The sequence below is a fragment of the Bactrocera tryoni genome, unplaced genomic scaffold, assembly GCF_016617805.1.
Source record: "Bactrocera tryoni isolate S06 unplaced genomic scaffold, CSIRO_BtryS06_freeze2 scaffold_25, whole genome shotgun sequence".
Taxonomy (NCBI): domain Eukaryota; kingdom Metazoa; phylum Arthropoda; class Insecta; order Diptera; family Tephritidae; genus Bactrocera; species Bactrocera tryoni.
Window position 1 is genome coordinate 29,522,795 of NW_024395977.1, and position 11,059 is coordinate 29,533,853.

At 36.7% G+C, this 11,059-nt stretch overlaps 1 pseudogene; it reads right to left on the minus strand.

Moving 5' to 3' along the window:
- Positions 1 to 3,431: 3,431 nt before the first annotated feature.
- LOC120780855 lies at positions 3,432 to 4,224 on the minus strand (annotated as a pseudogene).
- Between the last annotated feature and the right edge of the window lie 6,835 nt (positions 4,225 to 11,059).

Here is an 11,059-nt window from a genome sequence, read left to right on the forward strand (position 1 = left end):
CGAATGGATCTGAATTTGCAGTCAATGTTGATGGTGCTCTCGTATAACTCATGGTTTTCTCCGCTTAGGATTCTTAATCCGCCAATTCTCGCTGTGTATCGTTTGAGTTGTTTGTGATTTGACCAACATGTTTTCTTTTGGCAATTTCCAAGATTTTGGTTTTCGGGATTTTTTTTCGCTGATTTGGGATGAGATTCTCAATTTACCGTAATAATATTTAATTTTTTGTAAAATGTGTGTTTCTGCTAAACTTGGGGTGCATTGAAGTTTTAATTCGTATTTTGTCTACAATCTCGTCAATTTCGTATTATGTAGTTAGTCATTTCATGCCACGATGGGTTGCTTCCATTTCGTTGGCAATACGGCGGTGCATATATTTTCTAGTATTGGGTCCCAGCTATCTGTGGTAATATTTTGTATTAATAAAACCAGTGGATTGTAGTCTACTCATAATATTTTTTTTTTTGAATTTTAAGCAAGTTTAGTTACTTGTTTATCAACCAATATTCTTTCATTTTCGTACAATCGGATGTGGAATACGTGCAATTGATTTTAATAGGTTTAGTTGTTCGAAGATGATAGCAGTTGTAGATTTATACTGGTCTAAGCAATTTCCGTATTTTACGCAAGCCGATGATTAAAAATTTTCTTACTGATCTGAATTGGCATTGTTGGAATTATTAATTTTAATTCCTAATACCGATTCAGAATTTCCTTCAATTCGAGAGCAGTATCTTATTAAACTACCGTCATTAATCAGTTTTGTTTGATATGTATTAAAGTATGCGTGAGTGTTGTTAAAAAAAATAATCAGTGTAAATTTGTATTTATTTTTCACTAAAAAAGAAACGCGAGAATGTAATTGAAAAAAATGTATTGTAAAATCACAACGCGAAGGATTCGGTTATAAAATAGTACTTAGCTCTGGTTGCCCAGAGCTCCTTTATTTATAGATTTTCTTATCATTATTCATGTATGCACCACATGCAGAGTGCATACACCTACATACGTAGGTTGCTATATGTATTGCTGGCCTAATAATGTAAATAGGCATATTTATCAACGAAAATGTTTTTTTTATTTAAATTTTTTTTTTTTGTCGATTGCTGTTTTGTTTCGGGCTCATACGCATAGATCCATGATTCGTCGTCTTCTGAAGCACCGCGATCGTATTTTTTCAGCATTTCATTACAGCAATCCACACCATCCTTTTTTTGAGCGATTGTCAAATTGTGCGGGAACCAACGAGAACAAACCTTTTTTACTGCCAGGTGTTCATGCAATATCGAATGTATGCTGGTGGGAGAAATGCATAGGCATGCCTCTATCTGAAGGTATGTTACATGATGGTCTTGCATTATCAGTTCACGTACGGCATCGATGTTTTCTGGCACAACGGCTGTTTTTGGACGACCTTCACGGAATTCGTCTTTGAGCGAGCGTCGGCCACGATTGAATTCGTTGTACCAGTTTTTCACAGTGCTATAGGATGGTGCTTCATAGCCATACAAAGATTTTAGTTCATCGATGCACTCTTGTCGTGATAATCCACGTCGAAAGTTGTGAAAAATGATCGCACGAAAATGTTCACGAGTTAATTCCATTTTTTGGCCGAGATGAATTTTTTAATTCCCTGTAAATAAAACAATTCACGATTAAATGACAAAACGTTCTGAGTGATGTTATGCTAAATGTCAAACTTTCCGATGGAAATGTCAGATTGCACCTGGCAACACTTAGTGTTGCCCTAGGCCAGAATATATATAGCAGCCCTGGTATCTTAATACTAATCTACTGTACATACCGACAGCATGTACATTAGGGTGATTCAAAAAAAAAATTTTTTTTTTTTCAATTGGTACTCGCAAAAATAGGTTCCTAGACACCTCTAAGAAAGCCTCTCCAAATATGATTTTTTAATTGTAACGGGAAGGTCCTCCGCCTAACGGTTTTCTATTTTTTCTTATTATCAGATAGAAAAATTTATATCTCGCTTCCAACTACTTGAAAAAACATTTTGTTAATTAGGTTTTGTAGGAAATTGAATGCTCTAAAATATGGTCTCTTATGATTTTTTCGTAAACCCAACCGTTTAAAAGATATTAACAGTTAAAGTTTGATTATTTTTGGGAACATTTTTTATTTCTTATGAATTTTATATCTCAATGAAAAAAAAATTATTATGAATAGATTTTTGGAGAGGTTTTCTTAGAGGTGTCTAGGAGCCTATTTTTCAGAGTACCAAACGAAAAAAAAAAAATTTTATTTGATCCACCTAATATGCATTGATGTTTGACGATGAATATCTCGAAAACGCTTAGCAATCGAAAAATCATAGTAGACCATTTTTATAGAGCAGTAAATTTCCTACAAAACTATGTGTATCATCATTCATAATAATTTTTTTCATTGAGTTATAAAATTAATAAGAAAAAAAGAATTTTTCCAAAAATAGTCAAATTTCAACCGTTAATATCTTTTAAACGGTTGGGTTTACGAAAAAATCATAAGAGACCATATTTTAGAGCATTCAATTTCCTACAAAACCTAATGAACAAGATATTTTTTCAAGTAGTTGGAAGCGAGATATAAATTTTTCTATCTGATAATAAGAAAAAATAGAAAACCGTTAGGCGGAGGACCTTCCCGTTACAATTAAAAACTCATATTTGGAGAGGCTTTCTTAGAGGTGTCTAGGAACCTATTTTTGCGAGTACCAATTGAAAAAAAAAAAAAAATTTTTTTGAATCACCCTAATGTACATATATCTTAAACATAATTTTTCCCAACTGCATACACAACTATTCCTTATCTATTATTAGTTTAGGATCATTTACGATTCTTTACATTGCATACATTAAATACTACTTACAGTCTCTAATCAATGTACCCGAAATGAAAATTTATTGCGGTGATGATTGAAATGGGTATTTGTATATACATATTTATAATTACGACTGCATTTGTATGTGTTAGCGATAATGCACATAAATATTTGAAATATGATATCTGTTTCTATATCGATTTACAAGAATATCTTATTTACAATTGCAGCCGTTAAGAACTGTTCAGAAATCTGAACATACTGCCCACGTTGAAGTGTTTACAGTTCAAAATAATTCAAGTCTTTATATGTAAATCTTGGACATTTTAATTAAATTTTTCTTTATAAGATTAGCGGATCGAACTCGTAATAATTTATTTATTTTATATTATAATTTTATTTTACTAATATTAATAATTATTTTCGTAAGATATATCCTCCTAGCGGATGTGAGTGCCTTGCTGAATTACAGATGCGTTGTAAGACTAGTGTTACGATGACTGCATCAGCAATTAATAGGATTAAGTTGTCAGTATTAATGCCGTAATGCATCATATGATGTCATTATATGCAAGTCCAAGCGTTTCGAATTTAATCACGGAACTTTTCAGATTGTGTGCCCAATTTCGCCAAGTGTAGCGACCCTTTCATCGAGTATTTTCGGCTAGAGAGGCACATCTACGTTGAATTTGTCAGCCTTGTGCCACCTCTTGATTTCTGAAGGAGTTGAACATATCAAGCTGGGATGACCGTGCGCAAAGCCCAAATTTACCATACGTCTTTCTGCCAACAAAATAATATGATTACCATTGGATAGTGTATAACTATCGACTTGGGGTTTGTCATTAATCTTCTTCTTGGCATTGGCATTTAAACATGCGACGTCGATTTCACAATCGAAATCACCAATATTACAAATGATCGCATCGTCGGGCATCTATTCAAAATGTGCGCTAGTAATAATGTCCTTGCAACCAGTTGTTGTTACAAAGATGGTATCTTCTTTGTATGCTTGCTCAATGGTGGTTACTTCATAGCTTTCCATAGCCGCTTGCAAAGCAATGATAGAATCGATTTCGGTGACAATAACGATTCCGACTTTGCCGTTTAATACCATCAATTAGCGACTCGCGACAGCCATACAGATTATAGAATTTACTCTTGGTCACCGAGTCGTTGACGTTGATGGCTGGCACACCGAGACGTCTCTTCTTCACCATTTCCTATAAATTGTGTATACCGGTTGTAGTTTCTTCGCTCAAACCCTTGAAGTCCTTCGGGCTCGTGGGAACTTTTCATGCACTAAGTTCACCTAAGTTCTTATCGAGAATCAAGTTCAAGAGCTGATTATCTGAGGACAGTAAGGTCTGTTCAATACACCATAAGTATTCTTCATTCATCAGGTCAAAGAAAGAGTAGTTTAATGCCCCTATAAAGGGTAACACTGACTTAGTCTTCCTTTGATCTTCCTCCCCGTGAACGCGATGATGTCGTGAATCATTGAGTTCACTTAATCCTTTTCAAATATCGTTGAGTATTTTAAATGTTTTGGTGAATTTTAAATTTGGTGCCTTTCAAATGAGCATTGAAATAAATTGATGTGGACAATTATATCCCACGCTGTCCTGGTCAACCCAACATAGCCTCTTTTTTTAGAAAATACTCCAGAACTTGTTTTAAAATATTTTATGTCTAAATACATTATTTACAATATGGTAAAACTATAAGTAAGCTTAACAAAGTAAGTGTAAGGTTTTTATTTTTCTTGTTTTTTAGTTAGATTCGACGGCATCTCTCTTTATTATTTACGTATTTTTCCTTTGGTAGCAAAAGGATTAACATTGTCCATCGCTCTTTACGATGTGCCATTGCTTATCTTTACGTCTACATTTGCAGTCTTGGCTTAAAATGACGTTTTCAATTCGTCCTCTCTTCCACTGCAATGATGGAATATTTTGTTCTTTAAAAAGTACCAATGTCCCAGTTTTAATATTTTCAAAAGGATCTTGGCATTTGCTTCTTTTTTGTGGTTTATTATTTTTAAGTTTTCTATCTAGAGAGATTAATCTTCATTTTGCTTGTGAAGAAGAATCTCCTAAGTTCATATTGTCCTTTTCGAATGGAAAAGCTGCAGTAAATTTACTATCTGCAGAGAATTTTAAATTATTACGAAAGTATTTCTCGTACTGTGTTTCTTTTTTAGTTTTATTAAGATATCTTTTTTCAGGGGATTTTATTTTAAAAAACTCTTTTAGTTGATTATCTCGTTTTTCATCTAAATATGTCACAACACTGCAGTGTGCTAAATTGGAGCTTTTGTCAGCTGATCCATATATTGACCACCCAAACACACTGTTCTGGAGTTTGTAATTCATATTTTCAATAGTTATTTTTTCTTCTTTTACCAAATCAAAAAATATGCCCGCACCTAATAGTACATCAATTTTACCTGGAACATTAAATGAAGAGTTGACTAGTTTTATATTCTCTGGAATTTTTTTAACTTTAATGAATTTTATGGGAACATTTGATACAATATTTTGTACCACAATGGGGCCTTTGTTTCGAAAGGATCTATTATTTATTTTAATTGAAGACTAATTCTTTCTTTTGTATTGATCTTGTTTCGTCCAACCCCTTCAATAATAATGGATACATTCCTGGAGGGAAGTTTTAATTTATTATACCCTGAACAGGGTGTATTAAGTTTGTCACGAAGTATAATATAAATACTATAAAGTATATACACATGTAAGTATATAAATGATCAGTATGTTGAGCTGAGTCGATTTAGCCATGTCCGTCTGTCTATCCGTCTATCCCTCTGTCTGTCTGTATATATACGAACTAGTCATTTTCTCTTCAAGAAGCTGCTCATTTGTCGGTACAGCCGATATCGGACCACTATAACATATAGCTGTCATACAAACTGAACAATCGGAATCAAGTTCTTGTATGGAGAACTTTTGCATTTGACAAGATATATTCACGAAATTTGGTTAGATTATTTTCTAAGTCAACATTGTAATCTCCGAAGAAATTGTTCAGATCGGTTGACTATAGCATATAGCTGCCATACAAACCGAACGAGCGGAATCAAGGGCTTGTATGGAAAATTTTACGTGGTATCTTCACGAAATTTTAAATGGATTACTGCATAAGGTAATAATATAATCTCCGAAAAAATTATTCAGATCAGATTACTATAGCATATTGCTTCCATACAAACTGCACAAGTAGTTACTAAAAGAAATGCAACTGTGAAGGGTATATTAGCTTCTGTGCAGACGTTTTTTCTTGTTTTCCAGTTCTTTGGTTATAAGGTGAACTTGAGACCAATTATCTAATAAGGCACGTGCTTTATTATTCTTCCATTACGGCCTTTTATACCAACTGTGATTAGCAAGACATGTTTGGAATCACTTATTAATCTCCTATTTTTCATATTTTTAAACACTGTGCTTTTTGCTTTAAAGGATTTATGGTTGTGGAGCCATAAATGATGGTTTCCTTGACATGTGAGGCAACTTTCGCCTTTACATTCTTTTATATTATGCCCTGTTTTAAGACATTTGGTGCATAATTTATTTTTCATTACTGCATCCCATTTGGGTAGATAGAGCCTTAAATTTAAATCAATAAAATTTATTGTGTGAGGTATTACATGCCATTATGCATTTAAATTCTACATTTTCAAACTTTGGTGATGTTTTTGAAGCTTGTGCTGCTTCTAGTGCATTCCCTTCATGATTCAGAAACGAGTGTAGTGAATTTAAGGTCGGTATTTCTTCAGGGTTTTTAAGGGAATTTTCATACCTAGGTCTTAACTTGTTGTCTAAATTTTGCACAAGCGTATAGTTTAATAAAGCTTCTGACAAATTATCTGCAGACAAACTGAGGCTTTCCAATGCTTGTGTACTTACAGAATTTTTTTCTTGAAATTTGGTTTTCACTTCACTCGCGTGTTCTAAAAACTTAGGGGTCACCAACATGTAAAATCACTACGCGAAGGGTTTAAGATTTAAAACAGTACTCAGCTCTGGTTGCCCAGAGCTCCTTTATTTATAGATTTTCTTATCCAAATTCATGTATGCAGCACATGCAGAATGCATACACATACATATCTTAATTCTAATCTGCAGTACATACCGACAGCATGTACACATATCTTAAACATAAGTGTTCCCAACGGTATACGCAACTATTTCTTATCTATTATCAGTTTAGGATCATTTGCGATCCTTTACATTCCATACATTAAATACTACATTCTCTAATCAATGTACCCGAAATGAAAATTTATTGCGGTGATGATTGAAATGGGTATTTGTACATACGTATTTATGCCCTGCAGAAAATTCGACTAGTTCAGAACTAGCACAGAACTAGACCTTTTGATGACAGTACTAGTTCTAGCTCAATACCCAAGCAATGCTTTCAACTGTCCACTTTTACACGGTGTTGTCAATTGTCGCCCAGTGCATTTCTTTGCCACTCGCCTTTAACTGGTTCCGTCGTGGACAGTCCTAAGGTAGCTCCGTCATGCTTAGTTCTACTCCAAAAAACCACAAAATCTAAATTAAGAACTCATTTTATCAATTCAAAACATGTATATATCAATTTTTTTTTTGAAACATAAAAGTTAATTCTCCTCAAAGCACAAATTTAATGTTTTCTTTCCGATATTTTTCTTGTTTTGAAATATATGGACACACATAAAATTAACAAAATACACACTTATAATATGGAATATTAACATAAAAATTCAGTTCTTTTTCAACTTTCATACTTTTATAATAAAAAAAATTGTATTAACATATAATATAAAAACTCAGTTCTTCATGTCAATTCATATCTATATAGCACAATTTTTGCTATCGTTGAATTCAATGCACATATAAAGGTACATACGGGCATGTGCTGCAAATCGTTTTCGCATGAAACTGCCACCGAAACAAACGACAAATACGTGTTTGTGTGACACTTTCATGTGAAAACGATTTGCAGCACATGCCTGATATATGTATGTATGTATAAAATATTAAGGCAATTTATGGGTCAATTTAAGAAAGTAATAAAATTTAAAATCAAAGAAAGTAATAAAGTTTAAAATCAAAGAAAGTGTGAAGTGAACAAAAGGAAGAAAACAAAAAGTTAAGTAGGGGTGGTGGCTTTTGATGCAGATATGGTTTTAAAAATGCGCTTTTTCTGCATTCGGATGGCCTTGGGTAGGTTGTCCTCTGCATTTTCGACCTTCGGGAGTTGAGAAACTGAATCTATTTTACGGAATAAACATGTATGTATGTACATAAGTATACGGTGCTTCATTATTGAAACTTGCGACTTACCCAGAAGAGCAGCATATAGTTTCTCGTTGGTTTTGAGTCTTTTCTTGCCGTGCGTCCCGTCCAAATTGTGGCTGAGGACAACTGAATCGTCAAATATATTCTTCAAATTTCGGGTGGCACTTTGCTGCAGCAGTCTCTTTATGGTGGACACCTGTAAAATAAATAAATAAATTTTGTTATGAGTTAGATGTATACAATTTAATTCACTACTGCTGCTTAACTAGTACTAGAGTTTAACTTGTGTGCACTCACCTTTTATATATTTTTTTTCACTACCAAATTAAGAAAAACGCACTCAATGCCGAAAAAAGGGGTTTTGTCTAATTTTTATTTAAAAAATGCTTTATGGCTTTATTTAACCAATGCGAATTAAAAGAAAACACGTTCTTCAAAAATGGTACAAATAATGGAATAACGCGGTTGGTTTCGCAACGGGATGGCGGCGGATAGATGCGGAATGGGCAAACGTGAGACCGATCGCTGATAGTGTCGCTAACGAACTGATCGGAATCTGGTAATCGGTCCTTCTTTATCCCCGTTGATGCTGGATAGAATGATGCATATGTGTGTAAGTGTGGGTGTCGGTGTGTGTCGGTGTAGAATGTGGGTTGTAAGTGTGGTGTGGTGTGGTGAAGATTGCGTGTTAGTGATGTAAGTTTTGAATCGATGTGGTGTGGTGAAGGTTGCGTGTTAGTGATGCCAGTTTGAATCGTTGGGGTGTGTGTGTGTTGAGGTCGGGGGAGGATGCTCATTTGTACATCCTGGCCCCCCTAGGCGAGTATCTAGCCTAGTAGCCTCTGAAGCCGTTGTAACGTGGCTACCACATTGCTGAGGCCTGTGGAACGGCGCGATTGCGGCCTTGGTTGGTGCCTCCGGTTCGGTGGAGGAGTGCGGTGACGCCACGAATGTGAGTGCTCCGCAGGGTATGCCGGCCTGCGTGGTTGCGATCGCTTGGGTCTTCTGATGGCATTACGGCTACGATGAGCATCATGACGCCCGCCATCGAGTACGCCGGTGCGGTGTAGTAGTGTGTGGTGGGGACGCATGCATACTTGGCATTGGTAGCCCGTTGTGCACTCTTGTGTAAGATAAGTGGGTGCCAGACAATTCAGGCAATGTCCATGTGCCTGAGCGACCTGCTGGCGTTGCTGAGGAGTCATCCCGTTGAAGATGCCACAGCGTGGCAACCGATGACGACGGCGGCACAGAGCGCATTCGAGTTGTGGTGGTTCCGGAGCCGTTGATCGCATGTCGTTTTGTGGAGCCGTTGAAACTGCTCGGGGAGCTGCGGTGGCTATGGTGGTTCGCGGCACTGCGACTGGTGTAGTCTTCGAGCGCGGAACAGTAACTGCCGAACGTATTGTGGGCGTGGGCGCAGTTGGCATCTCGGAATCCATTGTTATCTGTTAAAAGATTTTATTTTAATTAACATATACATACATATATATATTCATATAGGCATTGGTGCCACGAAATGTGGCACGAGTGAGTCGTCATGTGGATCGACTCCCTTTTCTTGATTTTTGTTGCTAGTTATTGATATTGGAGCATTTTATCATTATTTATTTTTCGTTTCTTTGTTTATTAGTTACGGCTACGTTATTTTCGATTTACTTTTCGGTTTTATCGGCGGTTGGCAAAAAGCATAGCTTGACGAGCGGCCTGGTTAGTGTTCCCGCTTGAGTGCAGAGATCGACTACGCGAATATGACCGTCGGAGCCGTAGTAGAGCTTCTCTATGCGGCCAAGCCGCCATTCGGTGGGGGGGGAGACAATCATCATTGATCAAGACACAATCTCCAAGCTTAGGCGCATTTTCTGTTGTTTTCCATCGGTACCTTCTGTGGAGGTCCTTTAAATAATCATCTTTCCAACGGCGACTGAATTCATGATGGAGAATTTTAATTCGTTCCCATCTGTTTAATAAGGAGAGCGTCTCCACGCCTGGCTCAGGTGTGGCCAGGATGGGCGCTCCTTTAAGAAAGTGGCCGGGAGTTAGTGCTGTGAAGTCTGAGGGAACTTGCGAGAGAGCTGCGAGAGGCCGTGAGTTGAGAACGGTTTCAATTCTAGTTAAGAGTGTCGTGAATTCTTCATAATTAAATTTGTGATTGCCAGCTATCTTTTTAAAATGTGATGTGAAGCTTTTTACAGCTGACTCCCATAAGCCGCCCATATGAGGTGCGCTTGGGGGGATAAACTGCCAATTGATACCTTAAAGAACGTATTTTTGGACAATGTTAGGTGAGACTTGTCTTGTGAAGTCCACAAACTGTTTTTCGGTAGCTCTTTGAGCTCCGATAAAAGTTTTACCATTATCGCTCATGATTTTTGATGGAAAGTCTCGTCGTCCGACGAAACGAGCAAAAGCCGCCAGAAAAGCCTCCGTCGTCAGATTCGTACATAGCTCAAGGTGTACTGCTTTTGTCGTGAAACAGACAAAAACAGCCGCATAGCTTTTCATGAGGGTAGGAGACCTTAGCATGGATGCCTTTATCATAAAAGGCCCAGCAAAAACTACACCTGTAGTGGTGAAAGGCAGAGCAAAATTGCAGCGTTCAGGTGGAAGTGATGCCATAATCTGCGATCGCATTTTCTGCTTATGCATAGTGCAGATTTTGCACATGAAAATGCACTTCTTTATTTGGGGCTTCAGTCGGGGTATGTACAGCTCTTGGCGGACCATATGTTGCATGAGGCGATGTTCGGCGTGGAGCATTAGTATGTGGATATATCTAATAAATAAAGTGGCAAACGGACACCTCTCTGGTATGATTATAGGGTGGCGTTCATTGTACGTTAGGCTTGAATTAGCAAGCCGACCATTCGCACGAAGTAAACCCTTCGTATCTAGAAATGGGTTTAGAACTAAGAGTGAGCTCTTTTTATCA